Source organism: Monodon monoceros, unplaced genomic scaffold (genome assembly GCF_005190385.1).
Source record: "Monodon monoceros isolate NGI ecotype Baffin Bay Population unplaced genomic scaffold, NGI_Narwhal_1 Super_Scaffold_15, whole genome shotgun sequence".
In the NCBI taxonomy this organism is placed as follows: Eukaryota; Metazoa; Chordata; class Mammalia; order Artiodactyla; family Monodontidae; genus Monodon; species Monodon monoceros.
Genome location: NW_021703771.1, coordinates 53914251 through 53932937, shown reverse-complemented (window position 1 = coordinate 53932937; position 18687 = coordinate 53914251).

Below are 18687 nucleotides of genomic sequence, written 5' to 3'. Positions count from 1 at the left end.
GGCCTCGCACTGTTGTGGCCTCTCCTGTTGCGGAGCACAGGCTTCGGACGCGCAGGCTCAGCGGCCATGGCTCAAAGGCCTAGTTGCTCCGCGGCACGTGGGATCTTCCCGGACCGGGGCACGAACCCACGTTTCCTGCATCCGCAGGCGGACTCTCAACCACTGCGCCACCAGGGAAGCCCCCTAGACTTTCCCATTTAATTTTCCACCACTGGCTTTCCATGGAGCCATGGCCTCAGGCCGTGCACTCATTTTACTGCAAACATACTTGGCGATATCCCACCTTCAGAATTTTGCTCAAGTTGTTTTCTCTGAAGTCCAATCTCTTCTTACAGGCCCTTCTAAAATCCTCCAAGAAGAAAGACATTTTCTTTTGTCTTGTGTCTTTAATAGTTAAATCTTTATCTACATAAAGCTGTTTGCACAAGTTTTCCCCTATTTTATCAACAAATTTATTAGTCAACTTATTTCTAAACATTTTAAATCAATCTCTCAAGAAGTCAGAACAGCAGTTAAGATATATTCTTCACCATTTGGTGGCTTTCAAATATTCAGTAGGAAAAGGATATGGCTCCTCTAAGTAGACTTTAATTCCAGTAAGGTAATTAATCTCCATGAGGAAGAGGCTCTGAATGAGAAATGGAGATGAACTTGGGGAGGATACAGTTCCAAGCTCTACAGTAGATCCTACCTACCAGAACTAAGCTGAGGGGAAGTAAGTTACAGTTCATACTCATAAAATGATAGGGGAGATTAAATAGATAATTAATTAATTGAACAGATGACTCCAGGGACCTGAGCTGTCCTGGGGGTGGGGTAGCTATGACTTTTCTCTGAGCTATAAAGAAAAAAAGGAATTTGTGTAAAAAAGAAAAAAAAAAACACAGAAAAAAATCCTAGCATATTCAATAGCATGGGATTTCGAGAGAACTTGCTATGTTTAGAGAATAACTATCATTTAAGTACAGCTGAGGTGACATAGGCATAAGACAAGAGAGTTAGGAAGAAATTAGAGCTTGAGTGAATTTGTAGACCACACTAAAATGTTTGGGTAATTTTGATCACAGGATTTTGTCTAATACTATACTATATTAGCCCCACTTCATTAAAATTTTTATACTATTTTAATGACTATACATTCTATCAAACTGATATATTATGATTTGTTTAAGGATAACTTGGATATTCTGGGTTTTTTTTTCAAAATTTTTACTATTATAAACATTGCAGCAGTAAACATCTTTGCAAATCTTTGCTTGTGACAGTCCATCTCTGATTATTTCCTAGAAGAGGCACTTTTGAGGTAAGACTAGAAACATATTAGGCTCAAAGAAGCCAGACATTATCATGGCCCCATTCCAGGCTCTCATCTTTTCTTAGATTAGAAAAATGTTGGGTTGCTATGACAGCCTATTAATTAATCTCCCTGCTTCCAGTCCAGCAAGCCCCTCCAATCCATTCCCTACATTGAGCCAAAATAAACTTTCCAAAATATAAATCTGGTCCCGTCCTCCCTACTAAACTTCATACAATGTCGTCTTAATGGGTCATGTATAAACCATCTAAATTCAAGAACATTTTAAGACTTTTAATATGTATTACCAAACTGCTTGCAAGAAGGTTGCCATAATTCATACTCCAAAAAGCAGTGTATAAACTATATGGATCTTATCACGCCCTCACAAACATATGGTATTCTCATTTGTCACACATATTGTAATGATCTGTTATTGTCTGTCTCTTGCAATAATTCATTAATTAGTTACAATCAGAAATGCTATCCTATTCATCTTTGAATCATAACATCCAGTGAAATGTTAGTGAACAATGAATGAATTAACACTACCTAACACAAGTACTTCATCAGTATGTAGAATTTAAGATCCTTTTTATTCTTTGCTCTGCTGAGATTTAGGGTGAGACAGGGTCAGGGCCAGGAGTTGAAGGTTTAAACAAGTGTTGGGGACACAACCAAAGGTCAAAGTAGGTAACACAAACCATTAGTTCAGGACATCTCACAAATGTTGCTCTCCTATAGATTATTCCATTCTTGTTTTAGATTCTCTAAAAATACATCTTCTTTATTGAATAATATATAGTTCTTTGACTGAAAAAGCCAAGGTGAGGAGATTGGGTGATATAGCCCCACTTTACTCTTTCAAGTGAGTTATGCTTTCAAGTGAGTTACTCTTTCAAGTGAGGAAATTCTTTATATTGGAGGGAACTGATACCAAACGGTTTCATATGCAAGGCAGGCAGTGTACAGGGAAGGCTCATTCACTCCCAGGAGAAGCCTCATGGGTATGAATCCTCCCTAGAGCAGTGTGCCTTTCAAACTTTAACATGTAGACAACTCACTGGGGAATCTTGTTAAAATACTAGATTCTGATGCAGAAAACCTGGCTTGGGTACTGGTATTCTGCATTCCTAACAAGCTCCTAGGTGATGCTGTTGCTGCTAATATGTGGACCATACTTTGAGTAGGAAGACAAGCATATTTTCTATTTCTTCATCTGCTTAATGAGAATTTTAGTACTTACCCCAAAATACTGTTGTGAGACTTAGATGTCAAAAATCTAGTCAATATACCTGGTTATATAAGTACTTCATTGATGCCCTGGAAAGGATGAAACAATAATTATACAAAGGACATGTCTCATCCTTTCCAGCGGGTCTCAAGCTTGGCTACATGTTAAAATCTTCTGGGGAGATTTTAAAACAAAATTATTAGAAATTTTTAGTCATTTGTGTCATTAAGTCTTGGGGAGGCCCCTCCAGGGCCCCATCCAGACCAATTAAACCAAAATCTCTTGCGATAGAGACCAGGCATGAGTATTTTTATAAAGCTTCCCAGGTGACTTTATTGGACAGTCAAGGGTGAGCCAGTTCCACATACATCCCCATCAACTTTCCAACTGTTCCAAAATTATTAGAACTTTTTAGTCATTTGTGTCATTAAGTCTTGGGGCTGTTTTAAACTTTTCATATGAAGTGACTGGGTGCTGATGAATTGAGGACGCACCTGAATTCTGAGTCTGGGGCTCCAGACCTTCCTTTTGCATACCAGGTGCTTCAAACAGGTATAGGACAGCACCTTCTGAAGGTTCACTCAGGTTTTGCGGCATATGTAGGAGTCTCCTACCCAGCTGAATATCAGAAATCAATCTACCTCTGATGTTTTGCACAGATTCCCAGGTCCAACAGGAGATAGGCAAGGCTCTGATACCTGGCCGTGATTTTAATTCTTTTAAAATGTTTCTTAATAATTCTGATGCCCCACTGAGTTTGAAATCACAACATAAATACATGCTGGAGAAATAGAAAATGAAATTCATCACATATGTACTATGATGATGGCTTTACCAGTAAACAAAGGTCTAGTTGTACCTTTAATACTCCAAATTAGAGTCATTTCACTGAAACCAATAAACTATTTGGTCTCAAATTCTCCCAAAATAACAATACTTAGTAGATTCATCACTTTTTAAAAAATAATTTTTATTTTTTAGGCTGTGCAGTGTGCATGTGGGATGTTAGTTTCCCGACCAGGGATCAAACCCACGCCCCCTGCATTGGAAGCACGGAGTCTTAACCACTGGACTGCCAGGGAAGTCCCAGATTCATCACTTTTTACCTGATTTGGAGGGTTCTGCCAACAGAACCAGAGTTGTGTTGTGTGACCATAGTCACACCTAGTACTGTGACTGTAGTCCAGACTCTGAGAAACACTTGAACCTCCTTTGACTGTGACCTTAGCTTTGCTGTGCCTCAGACTTTTCCATCGTGTATATGTATTGATAGGCCTCATAGAAAAAGACTCCAAAAGGGTTCTGTTGTGCTTTAACTATAAAGCACTCTTTAAAGAACTTTCTCTTTTATGGGAAAATCCAATTGAAGTGTCTTGTGATGACCAAACATAATTATTTACAGAGAAGTATATTGCTCCAGAAAGTATAAACCACCAAAGACAGGGTCCTTGACCTAAGAAGCTTAAGCTTTAAGATAGGGGTAAACAAAAGTAAGATAACAGTAAAACAGAGTTAGTCTCAAGGCTGTAGAGGGATCAGCCTGGGAGGCTGTGGGGAAGCAGAGTGACATTATTCACCTCTAGTGCCTCATGAAACAAACTCACTTCTAGAAAACCCTAGTAACTTTGGGACCCAAGAATAGTGTAGAATTCAAGGTTTTAGTTTCTGGCTTTCATGGGGAAAGTTGACAAAAAAACTGATCAAGTCAAAGTGTGGCTTGTTTCAGCTTCAGTTAACATTGTATAGATGAGATTTATCACTATCTTAGCTAGGCTGACCTCTAATTTGGTTTTGAAAATCTTATGGGTTGATTGGTGATGCCAAGACTTTGTCATTGGTCTGTTTAATGTTCAATACTTCTTTCTTAGGTTAAAAGGTTGATTTTTAAATTTTCTTTTATTTTTTACTAATGTAGCCCAGTATACTACACTAAATAAATATGACAAAAGTTAATTAAATGCTTATCAGTCTCAATTTCATTTGCAATTAGTCTTTCTGAGTATTCTGGCTTTGGCTCCCTAACATTAATGTAGGAAGGAAAATATAGTCAAATCCCTAAGTGATATTTGGTCATTAAAAGTTTAACGTGTGTTTATTTTTTTCCTTCCAGGTTTTTATTTCAGAAAATAAATCCTAGATTATGTTCTCAAAGGAATTGGAACTATTTTTGTGTATCTGTCCTTAAAACCCTCTAGGCCTTCTCCATTTCCCCCCCCACCTCCCTTCTTGTGGGTCTTATAAAGGTTTAACAACTGGCAGCCCTGAAATCTGATGACCTCTTCTTTCCTTTGACTAGATAAGGTAGCACAGCTGCTAGGAAGTTTTCCCACAGACGCTGCCAGTGGCGGGGCTTGGGGAGGGGTGTCCCTCTGTGGACAGAGAGGTAATTCGATCTTCACACCGATCAGACCTGGGCCTTGTCAGAGTTGAGAGTATGCGCTATATTAAATTACATTCAGTGTTTTCTGTTCTACTTCTTGAACTACTGTTCACAGAGACCACCCAACGTACAGCACTTTCTTGAGCCCATGAGGAACTCAGTTATAGATGTCCACTGGGTCGTGCAGCCAGCAGGCTGCCTGGAGCTGGCTTCTTCAGAACCTACCAGTGATGTTTCTGGCAGAACAATTTCACATTTCTAGTGAAATCTCTTCACGTAAGGAAAGTTAATAACCTTTGGTGAGAAATGATTTGTGCTATGAACCTGCAGAGCAGGAAATTGAGAAGCAGTCAGGCAAAGTTTAGAGATGAGCCGTTTGGTTTTGGTGCATGGCTTTTACTTATCCTTCCTTAACCATAAGCCATATTTTGCGTCTGTATCTGTAACTTCTTGTGCCCCCTCCCTAATCCTCTAGTTTACCGATTTTCAAACTCTAGTGTGTATCAGGCTCAGATTCCAGAGCCTCATCCACAGAGATATTCTTATTCAGGTGTCTGTGCTACATTTTAACGAACACCCCAGGTGCTTTTGAGTCAGATGGTCTAAAGATTATACTATGAGAAAAACGTCAGTAACAAAATGCTATCGCTCAGTCCTCTTCCCACATATCAAGAAGAATGTATACTTCATAGATTATTCATATCTTAATCTGAATTAGTTTAATGTGTGAATCTACCCGCAAAAAATAAAATTTTATTGGGAGATAATAGAGGGGAAAAAAACTATTCCAAGATACCTGTGCAAAAGCAGTAGTATAGACTGTAAGTACTGGATAAATCAAGGAAAGGGGCAGTTACTATTAGAAGGTGTGGTCATGGATATCTTCCCAATGCTTTAATTTCTTCACTTTCAGGAAAACTGTTTTTGAAACAGAAAACTTTAAGTAGGAGGGAGCCAGTGATTTTTGCCTACGATCCCCGCTAATGGTAGAAATTAGTTTTTTAGTGGCTTCATTTATGAAAGCAGAATGCATTAAACACATGTTATATGAAAGACATTTTGTTGTTGTTCTTGAAGCCCTCTCATATCTACTCTGGTCAAAATTCAAATCCTCAGCATTCTTTAATTTCTCTAAAGTGACAGAGTATGTTCAGTATATTTCAAGAGGAAAGAAATAGTCTCTAAAATTAGGCTCAAGGGAAACACTGGGGCTCTTTAAAAAGTCAATTCACCTTTAAAAAATCTAATGAGGGATTTAAAGATATTTTAAGATGATAACAATTTCTCACGGCAACAACTAGTATTACTGATGCTGCTGCTGCTACTACTGCTACTCTAGAGGTGTTTTTTGGCGCTAAAATGCAGAAATGTACTATTGTACAATTTTTCTTAAGTCAAAATAGAGTAGTAGAAAGATTCAAGGACTGTGAGTCAAGTGACATAGCTTCTAGTCTCAAGGCTGGAATTCGCTAGATGTATGACCTTAAGTAAATAAATTAATCTTTTTGTGTCCCAGGCTTTTGTAAGATGGAGTTAAAAATACTTTTTCTTTCTATCTTAAAGACTTATTACAAAGGTAGATAGATGTAATAGTAAAAGTCTTTACATTTTAAAGAGTGTGTTTGTATATAAGTTATTAGTTTATACACACACACACACATTTCTTTTCCTGCAAATCCACAAGGTAAGCTATGTAATGGAATTAAGCCTCTTGAAATAGGGCTTTGAGTCTCTGGCTTTCCTGAACGCCACTTCTCTCCTACTGTCTGTTCTCACTCTTGGTAATGCAAGAGAAAGGTTCACAATTCTAAGCCAAATTAGAATAAGCTTAACTGGGCTTCTGTGAATACTATACTAAAGTTAAGATGCATAATATTTCCTAATGATATCTTGATATTAAATGACAACATGGAGTTTTAGTAGAAAAATAAGAAAATAAGTTAGTTTTAAAACATATTATTTTGTTTGCATAAACTATTTTGTTGAGATACAGTGTTTCAGGTTCAAGAACCTGGGTATGAAAGGATCTGTGTTATTGGCAATGGCCATTTCTAGTTGGGCTAGGGTATTTTAAACTGAGATATGGTTGCTTTTTTAAAAATATTGAACACCTACTATGTGTGAGATACTGTGCTTGATACTATAAGGGTATTAAAATATTTAAATAATGTTACAAGTGAAAAGGTCCTTGAGAGAAACACCAATAAAGAGAAATGGGAGTTCAAAAGAGAGGAGTCTGTTTCAGAAAATTGGGAGGATCAGCGGTTGATTCAAAGATGCTTGAACTGATCTGTAAAGGAAAGAGGCTTCAGATACTTGAGGAAGAAAGAGAGAACATGCCAGGTAGGGAGAATATTAGAAGCAAATGCATAGAAGAGGCAAAGGCAAAAGAATACATAAGAAACAACAAGCAGTTGCACCCATGTTCACTCAAATTTCAAAAAGAGGGAAGAACACCTGTTTTTAAATTTACCGATCACTCACTATTAGGGTCTGAATATTTATGTCCTCACAAACTTCATATGTTGAAATCCTAGGGACTTCCCTGGTGGCGCAGTGATTAGGACCCCGTGTTTCCAATGCAGGGGGCTGGGGTTCAATCCATGGTCAGGGAACTAGATCCCACATGCATGCTGCAACTAAGAGTTCGTATGCCACAGCTAAGGAGCACACGTGCCGCAACTAAAGGAGCCAGCAAGCGACAACTAAAGAGCCCATGAGCCACAACTAAGGAGTCTGCCTGCTGCAATTAAGACCCAATGCAACCAAAGAAATAAATAAAATAAATAAATAAAAAAGAAAGAAATACTAACCTTCAATGTGATGGTATTAAGAGGTAGGGCTTTTGGGAGGTGAATAGGTCATGAGAGTGGAGCCCTCATGAATGGGATTAGTGCCCTTATAAAAGAGACACCACAGAGGTCTTTTTCTTTTTCTGCTTTTTGAAAAGACACTGTTTATGAATCAGGAAGGAAGAATTCTCCAGACACAAAATCTGCCAGTGCCTTGATCTCGACTTCCCAGCCTCTAGATTGGTGAGAAATAAATTTCTGTTGTTTATAAGCAGATCTGTGGTATTTTGTTATAGCAGCCCAATGGACAAAGACATTCACATTTATAATGTTCAGAGAAAAACACTTTTCAGTTAATTAGAAGTCAAGGGAAAGAATATTGACTCTGCTTCTTAAATATGCTTTAAAAAAAACTAGTTTTGTTGTAAATGCTCAATTTGAGCTATTTAAGAAAACAGTTTTTCAGCTCTTAGAGACACTGCAGTAGAACACACACCAGAAGTTGCTGGAGTTTCCTTCTGTTCTGGCCCAGACCTTACTGTGTGAATCTGGGCAGATCACTTAACTTTGTTGAGTCTCATTTCCCTGGGGTGTGGGGTTAGTAAGGGGAATAGAACTACATGATCTCCAGGATCTATCCCAGCACTAAATATTTACAAATTCTTATATCCAGCATTTGGAGTTACACATATATTTCAATGCTTAATTACTTTTTTTCTCCGGAGTCACCAATGCCAGCCCTTCCAATATCTCCTTCCCCCAAAAAACACATTTCCTCCCTATTTGCTACTATTAGAAACATTAGGAAACTGAATTAAGAAGTTTGGATATCATCTGCAAGAAACTCTAGATTTACAAAAGAAGGACATCAGAATGAATAATTATCACTTTTGTGTATTTACACATATATGTTATTTATGTGATATGAAATCTTGGGTACACTGAAGGTGGGCTTATTTGAAGAGGAGTCTCTCTGTCCTCAGGAAGAGATGCTGAGAGCATCCCCTGTGGTCTAAGGGAAGCCCAAAGGCCCCAGATTCTTGACATTAATCCACATTTCAGACTACAGATAATGTCAAAGAATTAGGAACAAGGACGGGTATAAACATATTAATAAATAGCTAACATATAGTAAAGCTTATCATGTACCAACCATTGTGCTGTACAGATTTATTCTCATTTAATTCTCCTAATGACTGTATTATCAGCCCCATTTTACTAATGGGGAAACTAAGACTAGGAGAGCCTCAGCTAAATTGTCTAAGACTAAATACTGGCAGAGCCAGAGTGCAAAGCTGACTCTAGATTTACTCCCTTTATGTCTTTACCATACTCGCCTGTATCATTTCATTTAATAGCAAAGAGGGACCTCGAAGTATTTTTGCTTATTAACTAGAGGTAAGTACTTTTGGTTCGAGTCTTAATGGTCTCATTATATACTTTACCTACAGTATTTTTTTAAATTTTTTTGTGGTATGTGGGCCTCTCACTGTTGTGGCCTCTCCCGTTGCGGAGCAAAGGCTCCGGACGCACAGGCTCAGCGGCCATGGCTCACAGGCCCAACCGCTCCACGGCATGTGGGATCTTCCCTGACCGGGGCACGAACTCGTGTCCCCTGCATCGACAAGTGGACTCTCAACCACTGCGCCACCAGGGAAGCCCCTACCTACACTATTAAAGGAAGAGCTCAAGGGTTTTGAAATGTTTCAGCCCAGTCAAGAAATAACCTTAATGACTAAGCTAACATAGTGTATGGTCAGGACACATACCCTGCTTTTGCCCTTTTCTATCTACTTTTGTTCACTGTGGTATCATTCCATCACACACCCAGCCCCCACCGTTAGCAATCCCTATGGGTAGCAGAATTAGCTGTGGCTTCTAAACAAGCTCAGTGTTTATGGAGTGAAATGGTCCCATCCAAGAGATTTTTCACTTGCTTAAACCTATTATATAAGCTGTCACGTTTTCTTTCAACATTTCAACAAATATTGTCTTTTATTGGTTGGCAAAAGAAAGTGGCCAAAAGCATTTACACTTCTTTACCTTGTGCTGTTTGACAGTTGGAGCACAACATGTGATAGGATACTTTGGAAGCCTTGACACCCTTTCTTTCTTTTGAGCACATGTAGTGGAGCAAGAAGACAGGGTATTATTTCCTTGCTGGAATCACATGAAGCCTAGTCAGCCAAGGCAATTTCACAGTGCCTGACCAAAACACCTTGGCTGCTGCTCCCACGCATTTGGGAGATGTTTTTGGCTGAAGACGATGGGTTGAGCCAGTGATTGCTGAATGCCCTGTATTTGGCATTCTACTTTTCATGTAAATAGTAGGGAGAACAGAGAAGGCCTTCATGATTGTACCTTTACCAACCGAGAGATTTTGGTGAGTAAATATCCACCTCATGGTTAACTCCCATGGGATTTTTTGTGGGTTGATGGCTTTTACCTTCTCATATTGATGTTGTAGTTGATATGGCTATTTCTTTGATATTGTTGATCAAATATCAAGTTGATATTTATTTCTAAACTACTCTAATGTGTGAATTCAGAAACATCTTTGTAGCACAATATTTCTCTATGTCTTGTACTTTATTTAGCTTTATTTTCCTAGCTAGACAAACATTCTTAAGAGCATGTTCCAAGTTCTTAAGACATATTCATTTAGTGTTATTTGAGTGCTTAGTGCAGTGCTGAATGTAGAGCAAACATTCATTAACTTCTCAGTTGACTGAGTTGACTTGGCTATTGGCTGACTCCATGAAAGTAATAAACAGGGATTTTAGAGTGGGCTGATTCGTCCGGTTTGTAACAGCATAGTGTTGTTTTCCATTGGGAGTGGGTAGGTGAAGGTCCCTAGATAGATCAATTTGAATTATGAATGATGACCACTGTATTCAACCCACGACCTCACAAAAGTGTGAGCCTATTTGCAAGAAACAGATGGTAACTGAATCAATAGTAAAAGCCACTAGCCTAAGGTTATGCCCCAAAATGGTGGTTCAGGGATGACCCTCACAAATTAAATATTGAGAGCAAGTAGAGTAATAAAATTAAAAACTTTTTTTCTTCCTTTCTATCTCCCTGCTTCCTTCAACACGTCTAACTGTTTTTTCCTTTCTTCAAAAACACCGTGAGTCCTGTCATGGGCTAGATACAGTGCTAGAGGGAAGAAATATAATGGCAAAAGAGATACACCTGACTCTGCTTGCGTTTCAGTGGAGGAGACAGACAAGTAGTGTTATTATCAGGTCTATGCACTCTGTCATAAGAACATATAATCCAGGGCCAACTGACTGGAGATAGTAGAGGGAGTTAACCAAGTAGGAGGAAATGAGTGCTTTTTGTGGAGAGAATAACATGTACAAAGGTATAGAGGTAAGGGAAGGAAGCTGATTAGGGGAGTCAGAATAATGTTAGTGTGAAGATCAAGAGAGATGAGATGTTGAAGTGGTATAAATGGACCACACTATTATAAAAGACTGCATAAATCCTATTAGGGATTTGAGACTTTACCCCATGGAAAAGAATGAAGTTTTTAAGCAGAGGAAATGGCATGCACAGATTTGTGCTTTTAGCAGCCCGGAATGACTGGGCTGGGGGCGAGGGTAAGACAGGAGGCACAGAGATAGGATATTAACAATAAAGACGGAGATCAGTGAATGGATTGGAGGGACATCAACGGGGCTTGGGTTTGGTGGTGGAGAGCGAGTCAAGGGTGTATATGTTTCTGACTTGGGCCAGTAGCACAACTCACTGAAATAGGAATCAAAGCAGGAGCAATTTAGGCAAGGGAAATTAATGGATTTGATTTTAGCCCTCATGAATTTGACGTGCAGAAAGGGCATTCAGGTCAAAATGCTCAACAGATATTCCTTGTTCATAATGAACTTGTAATCATATTGCATATTTTCATAGTGGTTGGGTTTTATATTGCCCTTTATGAACTTCATTATTATTACTATAGCCAACATTACCTACTCTGCTTAAATAAAGGCTGTGAGGAACACAAAGGCACATAGGATACACTTCTTCCCTTGAGGAGATCAGGGCATGGATTGGTCAATAAGACCTATACTAAAAACAATTAGAAAACACAAAGAATCATGTATACTGAAAAGCTGATACAGCTGTCTCTCTGGGTTTGGTTCCAGGACCCCTGTGGATACCACAATGCTCAGTTCCTTTACATGAAATGGCATAGTATAGTTGGCCCCCTGAATCTGCCTGTTCCACATCTGTGTATACCAAGGACTGACTGTATGTATATATTAAAAATAACAAGTACTGGGCTTCCCTGGTGGCGCAGTGGTTGAGAGTCTGCCTGCTGATGCAGGGGACGCGGGTTCGTGCCCGGGTCCGGGAAGATCCCACATGCCGCGGAGCGGCTGGGCCCGTGAGCCATGGCCACTGAGCCTGCGCGTCCGGAGCCTGTGCTCCGCAACGGGAGAGCCCACAACAGTGAGAGGCCCGCGTACAGCAAAAAATAAAAATAAAAATAAAAAATAACAAGTACTATAGGATTGCAAATAACTGAGAGATAGAACTAGACTAGGGAAGGCTTCATGTACAAAATGGGACTTGATATTGGTCTTGATAAGATATAAACAGGGGAAGATAATATAGAAAGGCATTTCTAATTTAGGTGCAGAAGTGAAGGGAAAAGCAATTTTATTCATAGTTTAAATGTAATATATACCTTGAAAAATGATGCTACCTAAGCAGATACTTGCCCATTGTATTTGCTATTAAAAGAATGACAGCTTACCAGTACATATCCATTCAGGTGTATCATTTCTGTTTTTGGCCTTACTACCTTGCACCTATGGAAAAAAGTTTACTAAACTGGCCAAGAAGTGTGGGTTCTCTTAGGAAAAACCAGATGGGTAGAGTAGCTCTGAATGGATTAGCTTTGCACAGCCTATGCTTCTGATTTCCTGAACAGTTATGCGATCAAGTTCAGTGAGGGTTTGTTGTCCTCTTTATAGTTATTAAAAACAATTTGAAAATGGATTAATGTGGGATCATTGCCATTGCTACATTTAAAGTAGCCAAATAGAGTTAAAATATAAAACTATTTATTTGGTGGGCAAATGTGGTCTAAAGGCCCATGACTTAGGGCAGTGCTATCCAATAGAAATATAAAGAGAGCCACAAATGTGAGCTGCATATATAATTTAAAACTTTCTCATAGCCACATTGAGAAAAGGAAACAGGTGAAATTAGTAATATATTTATTTAAGCTGACATATCTGAAATATTACCATTTCAACACATAATCAACATAAAATGTATTCATGAAGTATTTTATATTCTTTTTTATGCCAATTCTATGAAATCTGGTATTTTTATATAAATATGCAGTATGTATCAATTTAAGCGCATTTCAAGTCTTCAAGAACCACAGGCGACCACCATTTTTTCCTTGGTTAGCACAGGTCTAACGGTTAGACTGGCAAGCCTCACATTTTTGCCCTCATATGTGGATTATAATATTCAGGTTGTCTATTACCACACACTTTGGTCAGCTCTGCAGACAAATTCTTTGATTCTTTCTAAAAAGAATTCTCAGCAGCAGAAGAAATAAGAAAGAAAGAAAACACAAAAGAGAGTTAACTTTTATTAAATATCTTGTAGGTTCCAGGCAAAGGACTAGACACTTGATGTGAATTATTTCATTAACTTCATCAGCTGTTTGTAGTGAGATAGGCATATACAAATAAACCCATAGACTGACTGAAAAACAAGTGAATTAAGAATTACTTAACACACAGCACATTCAATGGCCAAGGAAATTGAAATTCAGAGACATTAATTGCACAGCTAGTAAGTGGCAGACCATGAATCACACCTAGAACTGTTTGCCACTAAAATTGATGCACTTTCTACCGTACTTTGCTGTCTCCTAAATCACATCCCTGGTTTGGCTCAATCAAACTTTTGGTAGACAGTGAATCACCATATGATTTTGCAGTGAAGAACAAGCTCTTGGCAAGATCTTATATCAGAAAAGATACCAAGGAGAGAATTGTTTTGAAGACGTTTTCCTGGACCTGACTCCTGGTACATCCTGAAGTTTAGTAAGGAAAAAACAGTTCCACTGGATTACTCAAGAGGCAAATGGGAACCTTGTGGAGGAAAATAAAAGGAATGGATTGCATCTGAACAAGGAGTAAGAAAATCTCAGCCTTAATCCAGGTTTTGCATTTAATTCACCAGTGCACCTTAAACTCACTTAGGAAATTTGCTATTCCAAACAACTAAGTGAAAAGAGGAACTCAACAAACAGCATTACGTAAACAATATTAAGTAATTTTTAACTGGCTTTTCAAAAACTACCTTCTTTACTCCCTATCTTATCCATATGGCCTTACAACCTCACAGAGAATGTAGCAATGGGGACAGATTTTCACAGAACCTGGCATATAGAAGAGTGTTTCCTACTCTTTAGCATGGATGAGAATCATCTAGAAAGCTAATAAAACACAAATTCCTGGATCCTACCTCCAGAAAGTCTCATTCAGTAGATCTGAGGAGACCTGATAATTTGTATTTCTTTTTTTCTTTTTTTTGGCCGCGTTGTGTGGCATGCTGGATCTTAGTCCCCCTACCAGGGATTGAATCTGCACCCCCTGCAGTGGAAGCATGGAGTCTTAATAACTGCATTGCCAGGGAAGTCCCATTATTTGTATTACTAATAAGCTCTAAGGAGATGCTGATGATGCTGGTCCATAGACTACACTTCTGAGCTGCACTGGTTTAGACGAAGAGGGATGGTGAGGTAGAAGAATCAAAAAATCCATTTGCCATTAGCTTTCAGAAAGCTGTTTCTGGATTCCCTGACATTTCCTCCTTTTGACTCATTTCTCCTGAACTCCATAGATTCCAGTAAGAAAGCTTTCCTTTTTTTTCAAAGAAAAGGTAAGCATAACTTCATATGTCCTTAATTTCTATTTGAATACCGACTTTATGGTCATAGATCACTACATGAAAAAGGTGGATTCCATGTTGGTCAAAGTAGGAGAAATTGCAAAGACATTATCAAAGAGCTCTAGAATCTCGAAATTTGTGCAAATCTCCTAATCTGGAATAGTTGTCTTTTAGAACACTGACAAAATAAAATATTAAATTGATAAGTATAGTGGTCTCTGAAGAATTTCAATGAGTGAAATGAGTTGGAAGTAGGAAATTGGCATGTGCTCTGATTCTCAAAAAAAGAGAGAGAAAGCTACTTCCATCAACAGCATAGTAAAAATGCTCCTACTTTTGGGTTATTCATGAGTAATGGTATGTGATTATTTATTAGTAACTCTTTTTTTTTTGAGTACCATAAGAAAAATTGGGATCTATTGAACCCATCATGGCTTCTCTAAAAACAAGATATCCCATTTCCTTGTTTGAGTGGGTTTACAAATAGAAACACAAGCTCACAGATACAGAGAACAGATTGGTGATTACCAAAGGCAGGGGATGGGGAGTGGGAGAAATGGGTGAAGTGTTTTTTGTTTTGCTATGGTTTTTTTTTAGTTTAAATAAACTTTTTAAATTTTTAAAAAATAAATTTAAGTAGAGAGTTGACATCTACTTTTATATCTCCTTATGGAGGAAATGAAGAAGCTTACCAGATGTGAGGTCAGTAAGAACTGAATGGCCAATGTAATTGATTATAAGGTTTCTGTCCCTCTAGAGTAGGTGGACATTAGAGTGCCACACCTTTGTCTTTGGCTTCGTTTTCCATTCTTAAGCAAGATGTGGATAAAGCTATGTAGGGTATGCTCATCAAATTTATGCATAATAAATTAGGGAGAAAGTGTGATTGTTCTGGTTAATAATATAATTAGCGCTGAAAATTTGGAGTGAAAACCTGATTCTAATAAAATGAGTTTGAACAGCAATTGCACATATAAAAGGTGATAGAAGTTTGGTATAGTAGTATATGTTATAAAAAATATGAAGTTGTAGAAAAAAACTTCTGTATGAGTTGATGGCGAGACAAAAAATAGTCAAAGCAAGGTTTGGTTATATTAGTTAAAAATATAATATTTAGGGCTTCCCTGATGGCACAGTGGTTGAGAGTCCGCCTGCCGATGCAGGGGACACGGGTTCGTGCCCCAGTCCGGGAAGATGCCACGTGCCGCGGAGCGGCGGGGCCCGTGATTCATGGCCGCTGAGCCTGCGCGTCCGGAGCCTGTGCTCCGCAACGGGAGAGGCCACAACAGTGAGAGGCCCGCGTACCGCAAAAAAAAAAAAAAAAAATATATATATATATATATATATAATATTTAGAACATGATAATCATTTGTTCTGATTTAGTTCCACTATTCACATTGGAAATATAATATTGAGTTTACTTTTTGGAGTCATATTTTATAATGAATATAGATAAACTAGAACAAGCTCAGAGGGTAGTTATTAGGAGAGTTATAGAACTAAAAACTGTGTCACATGAAGAAATATGTTTACTGTATCCTTTCCTTTGCTGCATTTCTACCTCATCTAGTCACCCATGCTTGCAATTAGATTTTCAAGAGGTACAAGACAAGCATTATTCCAGCCAAATACACATTCATTATTTTCCTTCAAACCTCTGTTTGCTTCCTAACCCTAGAAACCTGGGCTGGTTAATATTAAACTACATCAAGTATGCCCTTTACAGTGATCCCTAAAAGTCAAACTGGAGCCACACTAAACAACCAGTTTTGTGTTCCTTACCCATTGTTCTCCTGATGGCCCCTCTCATTCTCCAAAACCAAAGATACCTTATGGGAGAAAGTTTTCCCACTTTCATTTCTCTAAAAGTGAAAGGAAAAAGTAGAACAACAGTGGAGGAAGGGCCCCCTCTCAGATGAAGTGGCATGTTAGATGACTTGAGATATTTGAAATGATATCACTTGGAAAAAAAACATTCTAAATAGTTCTTTGGGTAAACTTTGTACCCAAGTTTGGAACTAGTAGTGAAAGAGACTTTGGCTAATATAAGAAAGAACTTGAGAAAAAGCTTCATTGGCTTGTGTATCCTGTCAGCGCCTGGAACAGTTCATGGCACAATGTAATTTCAAAAAGTACTTGTGGATGTGTTTAGTGAGTAAACAGATAAATGACTCAAAAGAGGAAATAGGCTGTTTGTTTAAGTCACAGGAGATAGTCAAGTGAATGCTCAAATGTGGTAGAATAGTTCATACATTAGATGGGTCTAAATAATTGTTAAAATTCCTTCAACCCGAAAATCAGGGATTCGTCTTTAAGTAAATCTCCCTTCTTCTACCAATCACATGTCTTTACCCTTTTGTTTGTTGTTGTTGTTGTTCTTGACCACACTTTCACTTGCACATAATCTGCAGCCAATTCTAAGTATTCCTAGAACTTTTCATCTGAAACCCATACCTGTGTGTTCTGGTGAGGTGAGACATAAAAGTCCAGATTCCTGACTTACACAGTTCATAATATATTTTAATAGTATTTTAAGCCCAGATGTCATTGGGTGGCTAGATAGAACAAATAATGGGGCATGTATTTTGCTACCTCATGCTCCCTATGAGAAAATTGCCTTGTCCTCTACTACTTTCATTCCTCAAAGAAAGTCTCAAGAAATCTGGATATGAATTTCAGCTCTGCCACTTTAAAGCTACAAGACCTCAGGCAAGTCACTTTACTTTTCTGAAACTTTGTTTCCTCATCCATGAAATTGGATAATAGTATTTACCTCATAAAAGATTTTTATGGATATAAAATGAGATATTGGACCTTAAGTGTCTACTATAATTCTTGGCATGTAGTAGACCTAGAAATCATGAAGGCAATGCTGATGATGTTGATAAGGATGACTGAGTACCTGTGTGTTTCTTTTCCTTCTCTGAAGAAGATCAGATTCCAAGTGGTAGTATAGATGCAAAAAATAATTTCAAGGCATGGACTATTTTTAGTATTTCTCATGAGGTTTTATAAAGTAGTTTAAACAAGCATAAAATTATGTCCTTTTCTTATGAAATGTCAAGACATTCAGACTCATGCCTTTGTAGGAAAGTCAGCATTAGTTTCAACTATATTGAAATCTTATACTGAGTAAGCCCAGAGTGAAAGGACAACCAAAGTCATGCTAAGGAAAACGTAAGTCCATCCAGTTGTAAATAAATTTCAATGTTTCTTTATGGACAGGAGTTAGGTTTCTTTATCATCATGGGGAAGAAGAGGTGGGAGCTATAAAAGGATTTTACAAAAATATTTACACAAGTCTTTGAAATACATTAATGCACTAGGCCCTTTGAAATGAAGTCTACTTTTGCCTTTACTAGTTTTTTTAAATAAAAATATTGTGTAGGAAAACTAGAATTGGAAAATCTTTTCTACCATTTGTCACTAATTTGGTTGCTTCGTTTGGAGTACTATGCCAGTTTTAGGTGAGGGAAATAAAGAGATCATTACATAGCAAAGCTGATTTTTCTGCCTGTCTAAAAATAATGAGGACCACCGCACAATAAATCTGAGTATGAAGACCAGCATTGCCCCTGAGGTTGGCCAAGTTGAATGGGCTGGCTGGGCTGCACTCCCTTGGGCTCATAAACCTAGGCTTTCTGGGTACCAGTGGGTTGGACATTTATATCCATCATTTTTCAATGATCTTGAGTTTACATAAAATAAAAAAGCAAAACAATTAGCTCTCTTGACTCTGAGATAAATGCTGTCTAAAGTAGTTGTATGGTTGGCACCAAAAAAACTATCTGAAGAAGGCTACCTTCTGACATTCAGTGTTGAAAACCTAGTCAAGAGCTCAATAAGCCTCCAATAGGAGCTGTAAAACTGTGGTTATTTAAAAGTACAAATCTGGTATATCTTTCAAGTATTAAAAACAGACATTCTCCTTGGCAGCTGTCAGAAGAAATGTGTCCTAGCAAATTTCCTGACTAACTAAAGTATTCGGCATTTACTTAAAGATCTTGAAGCTATAGCCCAAATTGTAATTAACATATTTGTTACTGGCACTAAATTCTT